Source organism: Tupaia chinensis, unplaced genomic scaffold (assembly GCF_000334495.1).
Source record: "Tupaia chinensis unplaced genomic scaffold, TupChi_1.0 Scaffold145870_1, whole genome shotgun sequence".
NCBI lineage: Eukaryota > Metazoa > Chordata > Mammalia > Scandentia > Tupaiidae > Tupaia > Tupaia belangeri.
The window spans coordinates 4,686,406-4,711,182 of NW_006205727.1; the positions used below are offsets into that span (position 1 = coordinate 4,686,406).

Here is a 24,777-nt window from a genome sequence, read left to right on the forward strand (position 1 = left end):
GTAAGAAAATAATAATAGTAAAATTAAAAAAGATTTTATTGATTGTCTAGCCAGTAAATTTTAATCACAATTCATGTGTAGCAACCATCTTTCATCTGTTTAATTCCCAGTCAGTTTAAGCCTGAATACTGCAGCTTTAAGAAATAAAAGGGAGTCAATTTTGAATAATACTGATTTTTTTTTTTTACATACACAACTGAATATGTATAACCAGGCATATCTATGACTGCTTTGCAGACTCCCAGCACATTTTCCTTATTAGCCCCCAGCCAAAAGGTATGAGAGGCAGAAGGACAAAGATTAAACTTACACTTGAAAAATGTGGTCAGCACTAATGTGGCATGTCTATTACCAAGGTTGACTAAAGTCTGACTTTTTATATAAAGGCTCTTCAGGCTCACTGATTAGCCCCAATAATCAATTTCTTGAAGAGTGATGTTAATATTTGTATCACATTTTGTACCTGTAGCATTAACTAAATATTTGTGTAATAAATACTTGTACTGTAGAGTAGGCCTGAGGCAATACCATCTCTGCTGGACAGGAGGAAGCAGGAATAGAGGGAACTCTCTACTTGCTTCAATTTCTTTTCTATCAGAAATGACATCTAGTTTACCCAAACTATTGCTGCCCTGAAGCACCCTTTCCCCCAACTAGTGCATGACTAATAGAACATGTCAAGGTTCACAGTGATTTCACATACCTCCAAACCAACCTGTGAGATTTTAAAGAGAAGGAAACTGAAGCACCTAGATTTGAAGTGACTCGCCCAAAAAAGCACATAGCCAGAAAGGGGGAAAGACTGGTTTAAACCCCTGTCTTGGGCTAGCCATTGGCATGGTGGTTAAGGCAGCTTGATCCCACTTGGCTTACTTCATGGACCTGAACAGGGCAGCTTGGAAAACACACTAGATGTGTGTGCATGCATGCCTAAAATTCTGAGAGGATAATGGGGGGAAAAGGATTGCAGTATGGTTATCCCCTCTCAAAGGTAATTTCTTACTTTCTGTCTGTCTGTTTCTCTGTCTCTGTCTCTCTCCTCCCAGCAAGCACATAATAGCAAAAAAAAAAAAAAGAAGAAGAAGAAAAAAGAAATAAATCACCAAGCCCTTACCACCATATCACTTGTCATACCCCCAGCTGACACACTCATTTCTCAATAAGTAGAAACAAGAGCAAGGCAATATGCAATCTTGAAATGTAAGTGGTCTTTCTCCTAAGACTTACAGGCATCTTAGTTAAAAAGATCACTAAAGATCTAAAAACCAGTTCTTAAAACTGCAATTATTACCCATATAACAACAACAAAAACAAAAAGTATTTCAGATTTATAGATTTACATGAAAAAATACAATTCACCTCAGACTAATTTAATAGAATTTTAAAATAATGTGTATATGTATATACACACATATACACACACACACATATCCTCAAAACAACTTTTGGAACCAGAAAGGCATAAAAATATGAATATAATAAAGTTTGAAAAGACCAGGGATTTTGAGGGGAAAAAAGTGGTTGAATTCTTTGAAATTAGACTGGAGACATGATGGTGATCATGGGGGAATGGGAAGGACAGAGTGATGCCTGGTCTCCTCCCACCTGAAGACATTAGCGAATGACTGAATGACGACCAGAGTTTTGTTCTGTGTTTCCCACAGAGCAAAATAGTGATAGTCCTATAAATCACTGAAAAACATTTTTTTTTCAGAGAAGGAAAAAGCAAATAAAGTCAGGCTTTCACCTAGAAGGGCACCCTCACACACAGAAGCACACAAACATACATTCTCCTATTCATAGATCCTATTGGGAATGAATGTGGTAGGCAGAGAACCCCGTTAAGTCACTCTATTTACAAGTAAATGCAATGAGTAGTTCATAAGGCCTTTTCTCTCTAAGGATCCTTATGATGTGTTTGAAAGTATAAAAAATATACCTAGCACCTAGTAGGTGCTTGTTACATTGTTCTTGGCTAAATGACTGATACAAGATGAATTGATCAGAGGAGATAAGGAGACAGGGAGGCCAGTTGGGCGGCTAGTATGACAGCCCACAGAGGTAATAGACACTTATTAAGGCAAGTGGAAAGAAGGCAGAAACCAGGGCCACCATACAGACAGAGCTGACTACTGAGTATTCATCAGCTTTCTGCAATTTAGAGAGACTACTACTGACTGACTCTCCATTAACCTCTCAGCCCTCATTCATTCTGTATGTAAAAGTCTATTTCCCTCTAATCATCCAGGATGCGAACAAACCTGAAACACTTAAATAATGAAAATTGATTATACTTCAATGACATTGAAGGCAATTAGGCAATTATTATACTTTTCACAATGTATTTTAGAGACAAAATATTCATTTTATATAGTCACATTTGTATAGGTTAATTCGTATTTTAAAAGATATTTGTCTCCAGGAAATAACATGAGAAAGAAAGAAAAGAAAAGACGTATCAGGCTGTCTATAACTTGCAAGAATTCTAAAGTTATCTCTATTTGCCTATTACATTTGGCCACCACGAGACCTTAAAGGGAGTTGCTCCTAAGAAGTCCTCACTGGACTCCCACATAATCGATTGTGGTTCAAGCCCTGGACCTGGCAGCTTAAAACTCATGCTAGCTGCGTGTGCGTGCAAGCCCAAAATCACAAGAGGCAAAGGGAGAAGAAGGAATTGTGGCATGGCCATCCCTCCTGGGGAGGGATTTCCTGCTGTCTCTCTGTCTCTCTGGCAAGCACACATGCCCTATAGCAAAAATCTCTCTCTCAAAAAAAAAAAGTCCAAGTCTTGGTGGCATGGTGGTTAAAGTGACTGAATTCCCACATGGCAGATCACAGTCTGAGTTTCAGGCCTGGTGGCTTGAAAATCATGCTAGACATGTATGCATGCATGCCCAAAATCCCAAGTGGAGAATGGAGAAGATATGACAGTGTGGCCATTCCCTCTTGGAGTTATTTCTCACTTTCCCTCTCTCTGTCTCTCTCTTCTTTTGTGAGTGTACACACCCTATGGGGAAAAAAAAAATTTAAAAGTCCACGTCTTTTTGTTAGGGTTAGTTCTTGGATGAGCCAAATCTGATCTCTGAGAAAGAGAAGCTTCTCTCATGAGCAGTGGATCAGTTCCTTTGAACTTGGGGACAAGTGCTAAACAGAGCCTTTGATTTCCTCTGTAATCACACCTCTATACAGAATTCATGTGTGTCTGCTAGGATTTGTCCTCAAAAATGACATTGGCTTTATCTATTGATGCTATGGACTACTTCTGGTGAAGGAAAAAGAGGACAAAAAGAAAAAGCAGTCACCTGCAATTCTAATGCAGATTTTAGGAGTTCAGAGTTTAAAAACTTGTAACAAGTCCAAGTTCTCCTCAATCAATGATTGTGTAACAAGTGCCTGTTATGTGTTTATAAAATTTGGGCCTTATAAAATTTGTACATTAAACTCATATTTTAATAGTTATAAAGTTTTGCTCTATGCAATTGATTTAGTTTAGTCAACATTCCTTTTTTTGATGCATCCTAACTTGATAAGATATTTTGCTTCCATTCCCATGAGCAATTAACACAAAGAACCCTCATTCTTGTTCCCTGGTATCTCTTATGCCTTCCAATGAGCAGCTAGTTAGAGCTGCTAAGAAAGTGCCATTCTAGAAGCAGGATTTGGTAGCAGGCTGAAGTATCTGGTGGGAAGTTAATCATGTATTTGGAGTAAAGTATTGTAGTGGGAGGGGGGAAAAAAGGATCTGTAAGGCAACATGGGATATTTTTAAATTACAGTTCATGTGCCACAGCTGAAAAAGTATGTCAGTGTTCCTTCCACTCGTGTGACCTGATGCTATGGGATGAGGGTGGGGAAATGGAGGTGAAGATGAACTCAACACATGTAGAAAGGAAACATTTGAAATATGCTGGAGTGCTATACCTGTGAGGGTCATTTGGTGTCAAAGATTGTAAATAATTCTTCCTAAGGACACTAAGGACCAGTCAGAGTGACCCCCGAGACCTTGAGGTTAATGCGCATTCCAAGTTCTAGAAATAGTTTCAACAAGTTCTGCCAGGTGCCTTGTCCTGGCAGGTTTTCCTCTTATTATTCCCCTTGCCTGCCAAGAAGCAGCTCCCCCATTGCCATGTGCAGGTCAGTGGCTGGTGCAATCCACAAATCAATCAAACAGGCAGCAATTGGTTTTTAGGAATTGACTTCATAGTGAAGGCTTCTGTGGGGATTACTTTGGGCCAAATCCGCCAAGGGCACAATGAGAAGAATTTGTACTAGGACGTATTATTGTTTCAGCTTCTAGACATTTCTGTGAGAAACTTGCATAGGTTATTTTTGACAAGGAAGTCTGTGTGAATCGGAGGTATTCTGGGTAAACTCATCATCTCTGCATCCCTCAAGAATGAAATGATGGAGGCCCATGCACAGTGAACTCTTTTTATGTGTTGAGGCAAAGATGGAGATACCTAACCCTTGTGCCACCTTTTCACTTGTACCATAGTCACTACAATTAGGAATTATGAAGTTACCTCTCAGCCAGCCACAAAGCTTCTCAGTCCAACATTCCGGGAATTCTATTGGCATTAGTATGTGAAATGAAACCTACTTGCTTAGATTAGGGAGCTCTGGTTCAGAGCTGCCTCCGAGGAACTATTTTAAGAACGTTGTTTTTAGGACAGGATTCCTTAGCTGACCCCTGGCTTGCCCTGGAGTGGAAACCAGACCTTCGAGGGGTCTGAAAACTAACCCAGACTTTTAAGAAGTGTCTTATTCTACGTCATGTTAATTGTAAACTTTGATTTGTTTTGGGAAAAGTGCCATCTTTACCTTTATTCAGGCTTCACTGTCTCATTTTAGATTGTGCTACAATAGAGCCCATAATTTTTGGTTTAGTGATAAAGATGATTGTTTGTGACTAGTACTACTTTTCAGTGATTAAGGAAAAGTTACTTTAGGAGATGTCTCTAGAAGCAATCAGGTGTATGCAAGCAAGAGTGATCTACAGAGAAATAATATATATAATAAGTATTTCTGCTGAAGTATCATCATTCATATGGGTCTTGGTTTTGAGGGGATACATGGAGGTACATAACCAATACCTATGTCAGTGTGTCCCTCTTGTGCAGTATAGCTGGTCTACACAAAGCTACAAGAACCAGATGTTTTGAAAACATGAAGAAGGGAGTCTCTGATACCTAGGAGCTCAGGAAAGCTCCTAAGAGGAGATGAAGTTATTTCACGTACATCATATTAGACACTCTTAAACAACAAAACTTGTGGAAGACAAAACTGGTGACTTTTAAAATTTGCCACTCATTTCTTTAAATGCTTAGAGTTGAAGAGTGCAGAAAAGAATTCCATGGCATCTATTTCAGTGTTGTACACATCCTGATGCTGATTTAATGCAACAGTTAACCTTCTTGATAACCTCTAGCTCAAGCTTGCTTTTTGCTTTTAGTTTTGGCTTTTAGCATATATTATTCTCTTACAAGTATCATGTACCCAGGTCACACTACAGCCTGGTCCAAATATGAGGGCACCAGTGCTTTTTGCAAATGATTGAAGCATTACTGGGAGCCTGTGGGGAATAAAGCAGAGAGCTGTCTCAGTTGGCCTTTACTCTTGAAATGGCGTGGTTTCTCATGATTGCTAGCTAACAAAGCTATTCCGGATAAGCCTTGGCAATCAGATCTGGAAAGCCTCAGGAGCCATTGAGATGATCTTTGCAGCACTCTCACTGGTGCAGCCAAGGGGAGGATCCTGATTTAGTAGTTTCTACTTTGGGTGAGGACATAAAGCCCCGGTCAAGTATGCAGTGTGGCAACGCATTAGTTGATGTGTGAAGTGAGTGCTGGCAGGTCCTCAAGTGTGAAGCCCAGCTACCAAGAGAGGGATTTTACCAAGCATCCCAGGCTGTCCATGGCCAAGGACAGCTGGCAGGTTATAACATAAAGACTTTCCACAATGGCAGGTTTCTGAACCACTTATTTTTCTCTCTTAAAACAATGCTCAAAATTGAGGAGCTTTTTATCGATGCCTTGAGGAACTCCTGCTGACTCTTTATTTGCAGACTTCTCTGCTGAGAATTATTTAGCTATGCAGATAGATTTGACAATATTTACTCCAGGTTGAAAGGAGGCTAGTATTTGTGTGTTACAACTTGTTAAAGTCCACTCAATGTATACTCACATAATAGATTATCTCTTTTAAGAATTTAAGAGGACACTTGGAGAAGGTGGTAGAAAACTATGCTCTGTGACATAATACATCTCATAGGCACATTCTTGAGATATTTCTTTAGTCACCATGCCAGACATCAAACTAGTGCTGAGGAGACTGCTGCTGTCCTCAAGGACTTTGCAGTCTTGAGAGGAAGAGAGCCAACTAAACATAAACTGCAATGGAGTATAATTAAGCTGTGGTAGATTCATCCACAAGGTGCTTAAAAAGGCATCCACCACTTCCTGGTGGATGTTCATAACCCCACCTCTGAAGAAGTCTTACCAAAAAAAAAAAAGCACTTAAATTTGTTTTTAGCCTTGTGAGACCCTGAACAAAAGACATAGCAAAGCCATACATGGATATCCTACCAAAACAAACTATGAGGTGATAAATAGGCACAGTTTGGAGCTGCTAAATCTGTGGCAATATGTTATGCATTAGTAGAAAACTAATGTGTAGACATTGTTGTATTATCTGTTTTCCTCATTAATTAAACATAACATAACCATACTACCCTTACTTCTACACTCATCAGTAAGGCAAGGCCTTGTGATAGACACTTAACCTGAATTGTATGTCTGTGTGGTTCCTTCCCTCCACCAAAGCTTAGAGGCATATTTTGACTGATGGTGCTGTCCTTGACCTAAGAGATCCTGTGATACCCTACTACCTCATTCCCCTTCCCTCTCCTCATATACTGGAGTCATTTTACAATATGTGTAACATACCCTCTATCCCTGCCTCAGAGTATTCTAATGTCCTTCAGTCTATCTACAATGTAGTCCCTGAATCATGTGACAACTTTTCTTGTTATGACAACAAGGGCAGTCACAGAGGCAAAGTTGTGGCTGGTCTATTGCAGCAGATAAGGTCCTGTACTCTTGCTATTGCCACACATACTGACCCGTGGCCTGCTGTGATGTTTTTCCTCTGCTTCCACTCATAGACACACTTGTCTTTCCGAGTCAAGATGGCCTCCAAGTCGTCAACATCCATGCTTCCCAGAAGCATGTCTTCCCCCTTTCAGGCTAATAGGTCATTTTTTTAGATTATCCAACATCATTCACCTTTCTTGGAGCTAGAATGACTACAAGAATAGAGGTGGTGAAGAGGGGTAAGGAGTTTAAGTAATCTTTCACAACTTAGAGGAATTCACCAACTAGGGGGACCCACACGTGCACACACACACACAGACAATAGAAGGCCATCCTGTCACAGATTAACAGCCTCATGGTTTCCCTTGAACTGAACCCAGTCTCTGGGAGGTGTTTCAGGAAGCAAAGAGAAGAGGCAGATTTTTCATTCTGCAACCTGCATCATTAGATGAGGTAATTATTTTAATTCTCATAGTAGGAATCTGTGAATATTCCCATGTTTGTATAATTAAATTCTTCAGCCTATTTAAATGAATATCTGAGGACATTATTAGTCAATATTCAATTTAATAGTTTTATAAAAACAGACAGTAAAAAAATAATTTTGAACCAAATAGACCACCTCAAATAGTCTCTCCAATACCTTCAATAAGTAGCCATATGATGTATGATGCTACCACAGTGTTCTTTAAAAAGAGCACCAAAGACGCTTTATCTCTAACAGCCTACCTAAGATTACTAGATAATAGCTGATAAAATTATATCCCCACTGGATAGTCAATAGCTCATTTCTTTTTTTTCTTTTTCTTTTTCTTTTCTTTTCTTTCTTTCTTTTTTTTTTTTAAGAGAGAGATTTTTGCTATAGGCACTCACTCATCAGAGAGACAGAAAGACAGAAAGCTAGAAATTACCCCCCAGGGGGGTTGGCCATGCAGCAATCTCTTCTCCATTCTCTTCTGGGGATTTTGGGCATGCACGCACATGTACCTGGCTTGAGTTTTAAGTCGCCAGGTCCAGGACTCAAACAGGGTCAACTACGTGGGAGTCCAGTGACATAAGCATTATGCCATCTGCTGGTCCCAGTAGCTAATTTTTTACCTTAGAAAAATATATTTGTATTTCACAGGTTTTATAAAATTTTTTGCTTGAAACTAAAATCTGACCAACACAGTAGGGCAAGGATAATTGCTGAGTGTCATTGGCGCTTCATTGGAAACTTACCCATATATGACCAATACAACTTCTCTCAAGTATAGAATACATTTTCAGAGAAAAAGAGAATGCAAATAAGATTATGATCATAAACCAGTATTTCTTGTTTTTTTAAAAATATTTCGGTGCTAAAATAACTATCTAGTATGTAATTCACATTGTGATGAAGCTTTGCTTTTGTAACATATGAATAAAAAATAACAATTGCAAAAAATATGTCTTGGGTGAGTTGACAGTTTGGTGGTTAAGATGGCTGAATGGCTGACCACATAGTTGGAGTCCCAGATTTAGCAGCTTGAAGAACACACCTGGAATGTGTGTATGCAGATCCAAAATCCCAAGAGGAGAATGGAGAAGGGATTGTGTTGTGGCCATTCCCCCTGTGTGGTGCTTTTTTACTTTCCCTCTCTCGATATCTCTCTGTCCTTCTCCAGCAAGCACATATGCCTTATAGCAAATTACTACATACATAATCTTTAGAAATGCTTTATATTTTAAAATAAGCAGATAAGGGCATAAACACACATGCAAACATTAAAATGTTAGCAAAGAAGACTTCTTACTTTGTGAAATAAACTAATATTTATTTATTTATTTCTCTATCAAACAGACTCTAATCTGGTTAGTCTATGGCAAGAAACAGATCAGTGGGGAAAAAATTAGAGAATTTGTATAGACTATAGTGGGTTATAAAAATTTTTCCCAATAACAAGGTCTTTTTAATGGAATTAGGAGCTGTGCTTGGAAGGTATTTGATATTTTCTATATTCTGTATATAGAATGAGAGCTGGAATCATCCTAGGACAGACCTTCCTTTTGTTCTAGGAGGGACAACTTCAGTGAATAGACAGTTAGGTCTTAGATAGACAATTTTTATTGTTCTGATGGGAAAACCCAATAAAATGATACTAATGCAATGATTCTGAATGACTATTGAACACTTTTTGTAGTGATGTTCCTGACATGTATCTTTGGCAGGACTAAGCATGTGCAGAATAGGAACCACCATGGAGTGGCATCCAGATTGGATCCTGCTCCAGGGCAGCTGGCTAAGAGCAAAGAATTCAGCCCATGCTTTGCTCAAGAATCCATGAACTGCTAGTCTTCCTAGAGGAAGGGAATCTTTTTATAATTTTTACATAAATGCCATCCGAGCTAGGATTTCTAAGAAATTTTATATTAGATTGTCAGAAAAGTCATGATGTATTTTTCTATACATGCAAAAATGTGTCATGACTTTCCGGATGACCCAGTATGTAACATAAGGCTGTGCCAAAGAGGACCTGGGATCTGATCTGATCTTCGCCTTTTACTAAACAAAGACTATGAAGAAGTTAACTGTGGTTGGTTTAGAAATACCTGGACTGACTAATTTTGTTCCACATATGCATTATAAGTCTGAATAATCCAGACTTCAGGAAGTGTTAGTCATCTGTTGAGAGGTTCCTGCCTAAGCAATGGGTAACAGGCAAGGAGTGGGCAGACCACAGGCTATAGTGGGGGGCTGGAGCACTCCTACATGAAAAGACGTTACTACTCCAAATCATCCTGGAATAGGAAAAGAAATAAGACTGGGACTGAGAAAAGCACCAACGCCTGTGAGAAACTGAACCTAGATTTCAGGTAGGAAGACGTGGGAAAAGATTCTTGAAGATGGCAGCCTTCTGAGGGCCAAGGAGAAAGAAGGCAGTACAGGATGACTTGAGGAAGAGTGTGGGTAAAGGAGTTAAACATAGTGACATTTGGATATTTTGCCCACATTACAACCCATTTGGTAATCTTCAAGACTTCAGTGAAGTTTTCCACAATATAAATAAATAAATAAATAACCCAAACTTGCATAGCATAGCTATGAAATAAAGGAGATTCCCAGACTCATGTGTGAGGTGCAGTTCTAAGGGAGAAGCCACCACAACTGAAGAAGCCAGGATGTTGCAGTGGAGCAGAAGCATCATGCAAGATGCCTAGCTAATGTGACAAATGTAGTGAAAATATTTTCATGGGACAAAGAAGCAGTCCTTGAAGACTCAGAAATATTTCCCAAGGGGAACCAGATAGCTTAAACTAAATACATTTGTTCAAGTCAGTAGCTTGAATTAAGTTCATTGGTCTTAAAGGAAAGGTCAACACTGAAAGGCTAGAGGTCATAGAGACATCTGAGACACCCAGGAAATAATAAATGACTGGACAGAAAGGAACATGGTATTGCTGGTTCTGTAGTACCACAGTAATTTTTCTCTTAATTCTTTAAAAGGAAAAGTCAACAGTTCCATTCTTATAAAGGGAAAAACATTTTACTAGGTATAATCTCATTTTTACTTCTTATCTGTTGTAACTGAAAAACTAATTAATTTAAAATCTTTATGCAGCAGCATTAATATTCAGGGTTTTATTTAAGATTTTTCCAATACCAGATGTGAAGACAAAAAAAAAATCAGATTTGGTATTCTATAGTCTATCACTCTTTTGGTATTGACTAGTTACTTCCTGTCATCTTAAGTAGATGTCTATAAAAAGCCAAAAATTGGACCAGAAGTGGCATAATGGTTACATTGCTGGACTCCCACAAGGTTGACCACAGTTTGAGTCCCGGACTCATCGGCTTGAGACTCATGCTGGGTACGTGTGTGAGTGTGCCCAAAATCCCAAAAGGAGGATGGAGGTAAAGGGGTTGTGGCATGACCATCCCCCGCTGGGGAGGGGTGATTTCTCACTTTCTGTCTTTCTGTCTCTCTCTGTCTCTCCAGTGAGGGCATGTGCTCTATAGAAAAACATCTCTTAAAAAAAAAAAAAAAGGAAGTAACCAACAGTTAGTGTAATGGCTATGTTGCTGGACTCCCATGTAGTCAACCATGGTTCGAGTCCCAACCCCGGTGGCTTAAACTCACACCAGGCGCGTGTGCATGCATACCCAAGATCCCGAGAGGAAAATGGAGGAGAAGGGATTGTGGTATGGACATCCCCCCTGGGGGGGGTGATTTCTCTCTTTCTGTCTCTCTGTCTCTCTGTCTTTCAGGTGAGCACACACTCCCTATAGCAAAAAAATACTCTCAAAAACTAAAAAGAAAAGAAAGAAAGCCAAAAATGAAATAATTTAAAAGATAATGTTCAGATAATCATAATCTATATTATTTTTATACTATATTATTTTTTATAAAATAATATATAATTCAGGTGATCATATAGTATATTATTTTAAATAAAACTGCATGTAACTTCCAGATGGTCAGGTCTAGTTCAACTGGAAAAAGGCTTATTAAAATAATGGCATAAAGTTTAGTAAAGGCAAGAAGAATATTTATTCAAACTACTGATACGTAATTTCCTTGGAATGTTAATAATCTGAAGTAATGTAAGGAAATGTTTACTTTGGTTAACTTACAAATTAATATTAGTCTAACTATGTTGATTTGAAGTGTTGGGACTGAGTCAATAAATGAAACACTAATAATAAAGTCATGAATTTATCATTTTCAATATAATTGGACAATGGGCAGATAATTTCATTCTAAAACATTACTGCCACGCATGATGGGGACTCCTCATTTCTATATATCTCCAACATCTTTAACTTAACGTAAATAGTGGGCTTTAAGCAAGCTAATATTTTTAATAAATGAGAATCAAGTTTTAAGAAGACAACAGTGGGGACCAGCAGTTAGCGTAATGGCTATGTCACTGGACTCGCATGTAGTCAACCACGGTTTACGTCCTGGACCCGGTGGCTTAAAACTCATGCCAGGCGCGTGTGCATGCGTGCCCAAGATCCCAAGAGGAGAATGGAGGAGAAGGGATTGTGGCGTGGCCATCCTCCCTAGGGGAGTGATTTCTCGCTTTCTGTCTCTCTGTCTCTCTCTGTCTTTCTGGTGAGCTCACACACCCTATAGCAAAAACCTCTCAAAAAAAAAACAAAAGAAGAAGAAGACAACAGTGAAGGCATCAAGACTTAAATGCAAATTAGTCTGTTGGTAAGTTAATTACCAAATCACTTTCACAGAGCTAGATGATGGAATTGAATATGTCATTCTGCTTCACAAAGTTGACTGTCTAACCTGATGCTAAATAAATAAATCAACAAGCTTCACAAAAGTATGTGGGTGGCCAGATGTATGTAGCATGGAGGGAGAAGCATCATTGAAGTGCGAGACAACCTCAAACACTCTAGTCTGAATGTAATGGAGTCTCTGAATGAGAAGGGAAGACATAAAAACCTTAAAAAAAAATGTCAATTTTTTTCCCCCAAAATTTGGCAAAATCAAGAACACATAGATTTAAGACAAAAACAAATCACAACCACATGAAACATGAAGGAAAGTACATAAAAGCATATTGAGAGACCAGCAGTTAGTGTAATGGCTATGTTGCTGAACTCCCATGCAGTCAATCACGGTTTGAGTCCTGGACCCGGTGGCTTAAACTCATACCAGGTGCGTGTGTATGTGTGCCCAAGATCCCAAGAGGAGAATGGAGGAGAAGGGATTGTGGCATGGCCATCCCTCCTGGGGGTGTTGTCTATCTCTCTGTTTCTCTCTGTCTTTCTGGCGAGCGCGCACACCCTATAGCAAAAACCTCTCCAAGAAAAAAAAAAAAGCACATTGCAATAAAAATTTTCCATAAAGCAACAATAAAAAGAAAGACTTAGAAACAACTGGGAGATAGTATATACAGAGATAAAGATGATAGAAAGTTGCTGGTCAGAAATAACACATGCAAGAAGAAAGTGAAATCATGTCTTTAAAATTCAGAGAAAAAAATCTTGTCAACCATGAACAAGCCTATACTGGGTGAAATTACTTTCCAAAACTAGATGCAATTAGACCCACATGAGAAAGTTGGTTTGTATCCTGTTCATGATAGATATGCACATACCCTGATCCGGGCTGGTAAGGCTAGAGTGGAGTGTGGTATAAGGACCTGTTGGGGTGCCTGTCTCATTGTCTCTGTCTCTGTCTCTCTCTCTCTCTCTCCTGTCTTCCTCATGAAAGAAAGAAAAGTTTTTATTTATTTAATTTATTCTTATTTTTTTTAATTTGCTATAGGGCACATACACTCACCAGAGAGCAAAACACAGAGAGAGATAGAGAGAGAGAGAGAGACAGAGAGAGAGAGAGAAAGAGAAAATGAGAAAGCAAGGTGCCAGGTCCAGGACTCAAACTGTGGTTTATCATGTAGGATTCTAGAACTCTAACCACCATATCACCTGCTGGCCCAAGACAGAAACTTTTACAAAATAATAAAACAATATACTACTTGGGGTTTATAAAATAAGTGGAAATAAAATATGTGACAATGACAGTACAGAGAAAAGGAGGAAGGAAATGGAGAGAACAACTGCCTTGTTCTTATACTTTACAAGAAGTGGTATAATACCACTTTCAAAAAGACATCAATAAATCCATCTGTACATGATAAACCTTAAAGCAAACACTAAAAGCACATTAAGCAAGTATAGTTAATGAGTTGGTAAAGTAGATAAAATGAAGTCATTAATAAAAAAAATTACCAAGACGAAAAAGATATAGCAAAAAAAGAATAGATAAGACAAATACTAATACAATGATATAGTTAAATATAACTATATTTAGACAGAACCTGCTAGGTTAGATTGAAAAAGCAAAACTCAATTATATGTGAAGTCCAGACGTTCATAGAAAGTTCTGATTATAAAAACTATGCATATATTTCAAATTTTATTGTACCAAAATAAATTCATAACTTAATTTCATTTTTCCACAAATTGCCTTGTATGTTGCCTACAAGAAACACACTTTAAATACAGAGACACAGATAGGTTAACAGTGAAATATGGGTAAAGATATACCATGCTAACACAGTCAAAAGAAAGTTGGAGTGGTTATACTAACACCAAAGTAGATTTTAGAGCAAATAATACTGTGATAAAAAGGATCATTTTATAATGAAAATAAATGTTAATTCATTAAAATGAAATAATAATCTGAAACATTTATGAACTAATAAAAGGGCTTCAAAGTACTTGAGACAAAAATAAAGATATCTAACAAAAAATTAATTACTCAAAGATTTGAACACTATAAGCCAACATTACTTAACTGTCATTTGAATAACACTCCACCTATTAGCAATAAGATAAACATTCTTTTCAAGTGTACATGGAACATTTATCAAGATATACCAAAACTTATGCCATAAAACAAGTCTCTATATATTTTAAATCATTCAGATTATAGAAAGAATGTTCTCTATTTATGATAAATTAAATTACAAATATGTAACAGAAATATATCAGAAAAATCACCTAATATTCAGAAACTAATTATCACACTTTTTTGTGTTTTTTTTTTCGAGAGGTTTCTGCTATAGGGTGCATGTGCTCGCCAGAAAGACAGAGACAGAGACAGAAAGTGAGAAATCACCCCTGGGGGGGATGGCCACACTGCAATCCCTTCTCCTCCATTCTCCTCCCAGGATCTTGGGCACACACACACACACACACACACACACACCTCTGCATGCCTGGTGTGAGTTTAAGCCACTGGGTCTGGGACTTGAACCGCGGTCGACTACATGGGAGTACAGTGACATAGCCATTATGCCAACAGCTGGTCCCTAATTATCAGACATTTAAATGCCTCATGGATCAAATAAGAAACAAATTAAAAAACAAAAAAATGAAAAAGTATTTTGAACAATGAAAATAAAAGAGTAACATACAAAGTTTGTGAGAGGCCACTAATGTAATACTTAATGAAAATTTACAGTGTTAAATACCCACAAGAGAAAAAAAGAAGTCTTAAACAAGGGAGCTCAAATTTCACTTTTAAAAGCCAAATAAGCCAATAAAAACAAGTGCAAATTAAGTTCTAAGTAAGCAAAATAAAGAAAATAATAAAAATCAAAAGTCAATGAAACAAAATAGAAAAACAGAAAATGAAAAATCAATCAATTCTCTAGTTCTAGGAGAACAATAAAATTAATAAACCACTCACTAGGCTGATCATGTTAATAAACTGAAGCCACAATTTATTAATATTTGTATTAAAAGATAAAAAGTATTATGAATAATTTATATCAACCAATTTGATAACTTGGATGAAATGAACAAACTACTGAGGTTTAGAAGAACTAGATAACCTGAAGTGTTCTATATGTGTGAAAGCAATTTAATTTTTAGTTAAAAAAAAATCTTCCCAGAAAGAAAATTCTGGACTTAGATGGCTTCACTGATCAATTTTACCAAACATAAAGAGGAAATAGTAGCAATTCTGCACAAAGTATTCTGGAATATTGAAGAGAGAGAAATATTCCCAGACTCATTGTAGAAGGCCAGCTTACCCTGATACAAAAACCAGACAATGGTATTTTCAGAAATGTAAAACTACAGACAAATACCCCTCATCAGTATAAAATCAAAGGTGATCATGACTAATTGGCACTTACACATTTTTTCAAGAAATAACTATTTATTCATCCATTCATTCAAAAATACCTGTTGTCAAAACTTCTTGCCAGGTGTGGAGACACAATGATATATATGAAGAAAAGTTCTTGACCTTCTATTTATTTTAGTACAGAGCCATATAATATATAATCAAATAAACATATAATTCAAGCTCAGTTTTACAAATTTTATGAAAATAAACAAAGCAACGTAAGGCAATAGAGAATAATGGGGTAAGAGAAAAGATGGATGTTATTTGGAAAAGGGTAACCAATAAAATCTTTGTAAAAGAAAATTTAACCTGACACCTGAATAAGGTAAAGGAGGGATCCAAGCACAGGACTAGAGAAAGAATTTCCAGGCACAGGAAAGGGTAAGAGCAGAGGACCTTGGGTGGCAACTGCTTGGAGAGTCCAAGGACCAGCAGGAGGTTAGTATAGCCAGAACAGGGAGTGAGAATGAAGGGGTGGTTACAGATGACATTGGAAAGAGAGGCAGAGGGGCAGATCATATTGGACTTCATACACCAGCTGTTTTCCAAGTGTGATCTGGGGACCTATAGGAGTCCCTGAACTCTGCAGGAGTTCCATGAGGTCCTCCTCTCTTTTTTCTAAATATCTTTTCTATAAAGTTAGATTTTCTTCCTATAGGTCAAAGAAACAGCACATTGAAACAGATTCAATCCAGAAGCAAATAAAAGAATCCAATTGCATTTTCTAAGTTAGCTATTAAAGAGATTTGCAAAAATGTGAAACAATGCCATTCTCCTAATATTTTTCTTTTTAAAAATATTTTTTACAAACTTATTTATGTTCACATATAATAGGTTTATTGTCATTTTAAAAGTATTTGATGAATAAGTAAATATTTTAAATATTCTTAGTTTTCATTTCTAATACATTACTTATTGATATACATAGCTCACATAAATAAAAGTTCATTAGAGTGAGTCCTGTACAATTTTTAAGAGTGAAAATGGATCTTGCTGTCAAAATGCTTGAGGACTATTATTACAATAATAAAACATAGTTAGGATTATATTCTGAGGATGAGTGGACCCACTTGAAGGTTTTGAGCAGGAAGTGATGGAGTCTGTCTATTGCTTTGAAATACTCATTTGACCACTAAGTGGAAAATTGTAATGAAAAAAATGATAAAGCAAGAAAATGATACCGATTTTTACATTAGTCTAGGCAAAAGGTGACTGTGGCTTGGCCTAGGATGATGTACCTAAAGAGGTGTAGAAGTGTCAAATTGAGGATACGTTTGAAAGTAGAGCCAATAGAATATGCTGTTTAAATAGACACGGAGAATGAGGAAAAAGGGACAAGCCTGACTCAAAGGATTCTAGTGTAAGCATATGGGTAGATGGTTCAGCAACCTACTGAGATGGCGCAAAAAGTTAGAAGAGTCTCTAGACACTCCCAACCCTCTCTCTTTTTAATGACAAAAATGAAAGTCTCAAAAATGTATTTTACGGAAATTCATGTGGAGGTTAGCATAGAAGCAGGGGTGAGTGGATCTAACAAGAGGAAATATGGCTGCTAAAGTATTTTGAGTTCATTGGCAAGTTCGACCTGCCATAGCTGTTGCAGGGGACATGGCGAACTCTGCCTTGTACAATGTGGATGCTGGGCACAGAGTCGTCATCTCTGACCGATTCCGTGGAGTGCAGGACATTGTGGTAGGAGAAGAGACTCACTCTCTCATCCACTGGGTGCACAAACCAGTTATCTTTGACTGCCCTGTAGGCCACGTAGCGTGCCAGTCATCACTGGCTGCAGAGATTTACAGAATGTCAACATCACACTGCGCAGTCTTTTCCCGCCGGTGGCCAGCCGGCTTCCTCACGTCTTCATCAGCACCTGCGTGGACTATGAGCGTGGGCTGCAGACCATCACTACCAAGATCCCTAAGTCCATGGTGGCTCGCTTTGATGCCAGAAAACTAATCATCCAGAGAGAGCTGGTCTCCAGGCAGGTGAGAGATGACTTTACGGAGCAAGCAGCAACCTTTGGACTCATCCTGGGTGAAGTGTCCTTGACGCATCTGACCTTCAGGAAGCGTTCACAGAAGCAGTGGAAGCCAAACAGGTGGCTTAGCAGGAAGCAGAGAGGGCTAGATTCATGGCGGAGAAGGTGGAGCAGCAGAAAGCAGCCATCATCTCTGGCGAGGACTATTCCAAAGTCGCCAGGCTCATCGCCAACTCGCTGGCCACTGCAGGCACCACTCTTACTGAACTGCGCAAGCTGGACGCTGCGACGGACATTGCACCTGCTCTTGCGCTCTGGGAACATTGCCTACCTGTCTGCGGGCAGCCGGGGGTACTCCTTCAGCAGCCCCAGTGAGGCCACCTGGCCTATGCCGCTTCTGGCTGGCTGGGCCACACCCCCAGTGGTTCTTGGCATGACTTCCTTCTGCCCCAACCCTAGGAATCACTGTAAAATGTCATGATTGGCTAAAAGTGAAGAAAATAAAAATAAAACCACTTCAGGTCTCCAATTACTCTATCAAATAAAGCCCTTTCATTCTCACATCCGTTTACTTTTTTATACACCTCTCTACCAAAACTGCCAAGTGCCCATGCAGAATGACTTTGGGTCCCAGTTCAGGGCCTGTTGGAATCCCAAACCAGGTATTGGCGATAGCAGAAGAAAGGCAGGGCATTGCATGTGTGGAGCTTGGAGTGCTGTGCAGCCTGAGAACGCGTAGCCTCCAGCCAGTTGTTACTGAAGAGTTGAGGATGACAGCAACAGCTTAGCAGAGAGGCAGACCTCAACTTTCCAGTGGTTCCTGTTGGACGCAGCAGAAGAGAGGTGCCAGGAGAGTCAGAAAGGACGTGGCCTCTTACCATAGGCTGATGCCCTTTAGCTGTGCAAGCAGCCAAAGCAGGTGTGTAGGAACAGAGCAAGGATGGAAGGATCTGCCCCTTTCGAGGTGGGCAGGCCTAATTCTGCTGTCCCCAGGGTCCTAAAATTTGATGGGACTTGGATAGTGAGGGAGGAGGACTGAACAGAAATGTGAGTCTTGTGGAAGACTTCCTCCCCACCCCACACCTTGTCTTTCCAGATGCTCAGGACTTCCAATAGGAAAAATCACATCCCACCTTCTTGGCTCCCTCCCTGGAGACTGCCCTGCTTCAGTGCTCAAGGTCGGTGCTTTGAAAGAAACTACTGTGAGAAGAAAGTAAGTGTGTGCAAACTGCTGTCAATAAATGACACCCGGCTTTCCCATTCTGGACTCATTGGGTCCACTTGTTAGTCTCTGAGACCTGAAAGTTAACAACTTTTTTGTGTCCAGGAGGCTGCTCCTGGCAATTCTGCAGCTGTCACCATGTCACAGAATTACATCTTAAATGCTATGGATACCGTTTGGATTACCATGAGAAAAAAAGAGATATGAAGAAAAGTCTGGAGGCTCATGAATGTTCAAAGAAGGCAAAAATGATTGGTCTGAAGGCTAAGCTCTATCACAAACAGCACCATGCTGATAAAATACAAACGAAAGACTATCAAGATGTGTGAAAAGAGGAACGAACGAAAGAATGATGAAAAGACTTCACAAGGAGCAGTACCTGCCTCTCTGTTGGACAGAGAAAGACAGCCCCAAGCTAAAGTACTTTCCAATATGATTAAACAAAAATGGAAAGAGAAAGTGGGAAAATAGGAAGTCCCTCTACCCAAAGTTCGAGCCCAGGGAGAAACAGAAGTATTAAAAGTTATTCGAACAGGAACGAGAAAGAAGGCATGGAAGAGGATGGTTACAAAAGTCTGCTTTGTTGGAGATGGCTTTACTGGAAAACTACCTAAATATGGAAGATTCATTAGGCCAATGGGCTTACGTTTTAAGAAGGCCCACGTAACACATCCTGAACTGAAAGCCACCTTTTGCCTGCCAATACTGGGTGTAAAGAAGAATCCCTCATCCCCACTATATACAACTCTGGGTGTTCTCACCAAAGGTACTGTCATAGAGGTGAATGTGAGCGAGTTGGGCCTTGTGACACCAGGAGGCAAGGTTATTTGGGGGAAATATGCCCAAGATACCAACAATCCTGAAAATGATGGATGCATAAATGCTGTCTTACTAATTTGATAGCAGTTGCATACAAGTAACTCCTTGTAATTTTTGCAAATGATACACCAATCTGAAAAAGCATCATGACTGATGTTTCTGAATATAGCCGATCTTACATGTCTGCATTTATCAAAAGATTATTTATTAAATTATACAAAAACATTTTTAAAAAGGACACCTGGCCTTCCATAAACAAAAAATAAAATAAAACAATTTGCTTTCTACTCTACACAGTTGTAATTAAAAAGAGAGAGAAATAAAAATGCATTTGTTCAATATTTTTAAAAACGTTTCCCCTGTTACATTATACCCCTCCCCCCTAAAAAAGAATAGTAGGCCAGACGGTGGCACAGCAGTAACACAGCTGGACCCATGTGGATAATGTCTTGTGTTCATGTCCCAGGACTTCCCTGAGTGGGCACATTTGTGCATATGCCTGCAACCCAGGCTGGCTGAGATTGGTGGTGAACCATGCTGGGGGGACCCTGCTGGGGGTGTATGTCTCTTTCTCTTTCTCTCTCTCTCTCTCATGAAATAAAGAATAAATAAATATGTTTAAAATGCACAGAGGGCCAGCCGGTGGTGAGGAGGATAAGGTGACTAGATCCCCTATGACTGACTAAATGGCTTAAGTGCTGGACCTGGCAGTTTGAGAATCACAACTAGTGTGTGTGTGTGTGTGTGTGTGTGTGTGTGTGTGTGTCCAAGACTCCCCAGAGGAAAATGGAGAAGGAATTGCAGCATGGCCGTCCCTGCTTTGGGATGGCCTCTCTTTCTCTCTCTCTTTCTCCCTCTCATTCTCTGGCAAGCACACATGCTCTAAAACAACAACAACAAAAGCATAAAAAAAGACTGTAAGGAAATACCAAAATGTCAACAGTGATCATAAATGATTAGAGGTTTATTGGGGAATTTTAATTTTTTATTTGTATGGGTTTCAGAATTTTTTCTTGATAGTTTAAACTGTTTTAATTATCGAAGATTAAGCCATGTTTATTTTAGAATGCATAATTTCAAGAATTATAAAGTGTTTTCGTGATATTATATTTATTTTTCATTTTGGATAGGTAGATTATCTGTGTATAGATACACATGTAAATACATATGAGGAAAATATATGTTGATTTGCTATGAATACTGACATCTCAGGACTCTAAGGATCGCAGAACAATATTGGGGATGGATACAATTACTGAAGTGACGCCATATACATTTTTGCATGCCTGTCTTGTTTTTCTTAAAAATCTAATTTAAAGGGAGGAGTACATTTTAGATTCTGCTATCCAATTCTGCCTTATTTATAGGTCCTAAACAGTTCCCAATTACTGAATTTATTCATTCTCCCAAAATCACTCAACACTCCACTGAAGGGGTCAAAAGAGTTCATGAATTTGACAAAATACATGAGAGAATGAAGATAATTAACTGCAAAATATCCTTCTGCTGTCACATAACTCCTTTCTATCCTTCTATTTCCTTTGTAAGATACCTACCTCTCCTCCATGTAAGCTGTGAATATTTATGAGAGCCGGGATGGAAATAGTACATATCATCTGTTACAGCTCAGCATGCTAGGTCTTGCAATGTTCTGCTCTCATTTTACAAATGGACAGAAGTAGTTATTGATAAATGTCATTATCATATGATTGCAATGGGAAATTATCTTGAATCTGTTCATGTGTTTTCAATGACTTTTTAAATTAAGGCTAAATGTCCTATTAGCAAAGCACCAAAGTTAATTTCATATTACTTTTTAGCTTGAAGCTGCAGCAAATACATGCACAAATGCAGACAAATACTGTCTCTGGTTTTTTTCTTTTTCTTTTTTTTTTTTTTTTGAGAAGTTTTCACTATAGGGTGTGCGCTTGCCAGACAGACAGAGAGAGACAGAGAGACAGAAAGCGAGAAATCGCCCCCCAGGGGAGATGGCCACACCGCAATCCCTTCTCCTCCTTTCTCCTCTCAGGATCTTGGGCACGCACGCACACATGCCCAGTGTGAGTTTAAGCCACTGGGTCTGGGACTCAAACCGCGGTCGACTACATGAGAGTCCAGCAACATAGCCATTACACTAACTGCTGTTCCCTGTCTGGATTTCTATAAACCTTTTTACAGTAAGCATGTATTATTCATTTACTCATAAATAAATTTTAGAACAACCTTCTGAGGATCGCAAGCTCTATGTAATATGAACTTGAAAAGAATCTCTACCTGAAGAGGTACCTCCCTTGAAAACATGAGTTACTGGGAAAACTATATATATATATATATATACATACATATACATATATATATACACACACATATATATACATATATGTATATATATATGTATAATATCACATATATGTGTAGTATAAGAGAGTATAATTTTCATCCTGATTCATCTGGGATGTTTGTACCTTTATAGAATATTGTTTTGGGCCAAGATACATTTTTCAACATTTTTATCAAAACTCAAGTTTAGATTTGACTACTCTTTGGGTGATAAAGAAGGGTCCTAGAATATTCTGCTAACACCTGACACACAAAATATACAAAGAAACATTAGGCTATGTTCAAAATTGCTCTCTTTTTCCTTACATCCTCATGTTTGTAAAATGAATTTAATGCCAGGTTTTGGAGAAATCTATCTTAGAATGAAAACACATTTATCAGTGAGGCTATACATGTGACACTTAAATAAACAGCGAACAGAGAGAAGAAGTTATCACTGGTGTTGGTGAACTGAATGTCCTAATGAGCAAGCCACCTCCCCTGGTTTGATAAGCTGCTCCCTGAAAACCTTGGTCTAGGTAGCTGCTGTGGTCAGAGGTCAAAGGAAAAGGGAAATACCTTCTTCACACCTAATAACACTCATTTTTCTCATTTCCGTTGACCACCTCAAAAGACTGTCAAGGTAGTTTTTTCATAGTCAGATGAGAAAGCACTACAGTATTTTAATCTTAATAAGACTTAGGGAATGATTGTCTCTGAACTCTATGTAAGGGTATTTAATCAGGAAACAATGAGAACAAGCTTGATACAAAAATAGCCTTCAATTTTTCCCTTGACGATTTCAACTCAGCCTTATCTCCCTCTTTCTATTTCTTGAACTTACCCACCATTTTTACCCCAGAGTCTTTGCAACTGCTACTTACATTGCCTGGAATTTGTAGTGTCCTGGTGTCTCAGAGCATTTACACATCTACTTTCTCCTTCACAACCTCTACCTCTGGAGATCCTTCAGAGTATTCCAGAGGTTCTGATCACATTGTCAATAATCTAGGTGGTAGAGACTTGTGAGTGGTACGGGGCTGCAACCGCTGCCCTGTGGAGCAATAAAGGCAGCTTGGATGATCTCTGGGAGGTCTTCCTTTTCCAATGACATCCCCTCTGAGGTCTGTCCTCTCAGTTCTCCTGATTCTTCCTTGGATATAATGACCGATTTGTTCCTGTTCCAACTGACCACTAAGGTGAGATGGAAAATTTATGTGTAGAAAACTCAGGCCAAAATCTCCTTACATGTTAAGGCCACTCTCTGCAGCTTATCTCATTACTTTTATTTATGGTCAGAGTTCATTCAGTCAAGCCATCATGAAAGGTAAACGTTTGTTTACCTGCCTGGCCTCTGCTTTGTTGCTCATTCAATCATTCTACAAACCTGGAATACTCCCCTTCTTCTGTCTCCCTCAGAAAGAAAAATAATAACCCATGAAGAAGAAATGAAGTTAAAATAAGAAGACTGTGTTTAAACACAAGGAATAATTGTGACTTTTTAAACTACTGGTCAAGACATTATTCTGTGCTGTTTCTGGACTTAATTAAGGAAAGGAGAGATGTGCCCAGTGTTCCTGATCTAAGGCATCCACTCACCCATAGGAAACATCTTGGGGGAGGGGGTCTTCTAAGGTCTGCTTAGAGCTGTGGTTCAATGTTTAACCCATTTCACAATTTGATCACATTAACACAATAATCTAGGTGGTAGATACTTGTAAGTGATAAGTAAAATATTAATTTCTGCTAAAATTTTGGAAAAAAATAAGTAAGCCTGTATTCTAGAAGGGAAAAAGTGGTATCATTTGCATAAAATGAATGAGATCTGTCATCATGCAGGTAAAACTAGAAATTTTAAAGGTTTGCTTAAAGACTTTTAACAACAGCCAAAACCTTACTTAAGATATGGGGACCAGCAGATGAAGTAATGGTTACATTGCTGGACTCCCACATAGTCGACCATGGTTTGAGTCCCAGACACAGTGACTTAAAACTCATGCCAGGCACATGTGCGTACATGTCCAAAATCCCAAGAGGAAGATGGAGGAGAAGGGATTGTGGCATGGTCATCCCTCTAGGGGATGATTCTTGCTTTCTGTCTCTCTGTCTCTCTGGTCACCACACATGCTCTATAGCAAAAATCTAACCAAAAAAAAAAAAAAGAGAGAGAGAGAGAGAAAGAGAGAGAAAGAGAGAGAGAGAGAGCATGGTGTGATCTCTGGGAGGCCACACCCAGAGAGGTAAGGGGAAATCTAGTCAGTTTTACTCACCATATCTGGATAAAAACCATGTGAAGCAAACCAGGTAGCCAGTGTGAAGCATGAGAAAGGGAAGTCCAAGAGTTATAAAATAGAATATGTATCAAACTACATCCTAGGAGGGATAGGTTCACAGAGCCTCGTTTCTTAACAAAACATCATTCCAATGTATCCATAGTCTTTTCATTCACTATAGTATTCATGAAGTGACTTTCTAATTACAAATTCAGACTCCGAGCAACCTCACCATTAACAGAAAGTATCCCAGATAAAAACATAGTATAGTCATTAGAAATAAACAACCTTTATTATTGATAAAAAAATAAGCTTATTTACTGGTATTATGTAAATAACAATATATACATTCAATAGGTTGTGAAGAAAATTGGAATTGAGAATATATATAATACATCTGGCACAAGTTTGACCCATAATAAATATTTAGGATTTCTCTTATCAA

The 24,777-nt window shown here is 38.6% G+C and overlaps 1 long non-coding RNA gene and 1 pseudogene across 1 annotated transcript in view; one reads left to right on the forward strand and one right to left on the reverse strand.

Annotated features, from left to right (window-relative positions):
• Positions 1-23,319, reverse strand: part of LOC114006166 (uncharacterized) — a 69,383-nt gene extending 46,064 nt beyond the window's left edge. The window contains exon 1 of the long non-coding RNA XR_003547918.1: positions 22,944-23,319. This is a non-coding gene — a long non-coding RNA (uncharacterized LOC114006166). The remainder of the gene's footprint in view (positions 1-22,943) is intronic.
• LOC114006165 (prohibitin pseudogene) lies at positions 15,607-18,178 on the forward strand (annotated as a pseudogene).
• Positions 23,320-24,777: the final 1,458 nt, after the last annotated feature.